Raw genomic sequence first — 584 nt, forward strand, 5'->3', positions numbered from 1 at the left:
AGAGAGAGAGAGAGAGAGAGAGAGAGAGAGAGAGAGAGAAGGGTGGGCGAGACAGAGATAGGTAGATGTGAGAGTGAAAGAAAGACAGCGAACAATGTATATACGAAACAGTAAGACAGAGGGGAAGTGGGGGTGGAGTCGATGTGTGACCGCTCGGACTGTGGTTGAAGTGAAAGTTCGAATTTCTCTGAAATTAACACTTTGGCGGTTTAGATGACTTACGCACATTGGATAATGTAGTCCTAGCTGCGCTCTGGTCATTGGCTCACAGCTTATTCTATTGACGAGGAACTGTAAACTGTACTGAAGAAGTGGCTCAAAGAACAGTCAACAGAATTTTACGGGGCAGGGATACATGCTCTCATTCGAAGGTGGAACATTGCTATTGAGAGAAACGGTGACTATGTTGAGAAGTAGGGATGTGATCCACAGAGGACCAGCTTCATTTTGATGTATGATACATGTTCCTGTGTTGGTAATTATACCTGTCCTAAACAAAATGGCATTACTTTTTGACTCACCCTCGTATATATGTCACTGACTTTAATTCTCGCTCAAAGATTTATTATTATTATACACACACA

This window comes from Octopus bimaculoides, chromosome 19 (assembly GCF_001194135.2).
Source record: "Octopus bimaculoides isolate UCB-OBI-ISO-001 chromosome 19, ASM119413v2, whole genome shotgun sequence".
Lineage (NCBI taxonomy): Eukaryota > Metazoa > Mollusca > Cephalopoda > Octopoda > Octopodidae > Octopus > Octopus bimaculoides.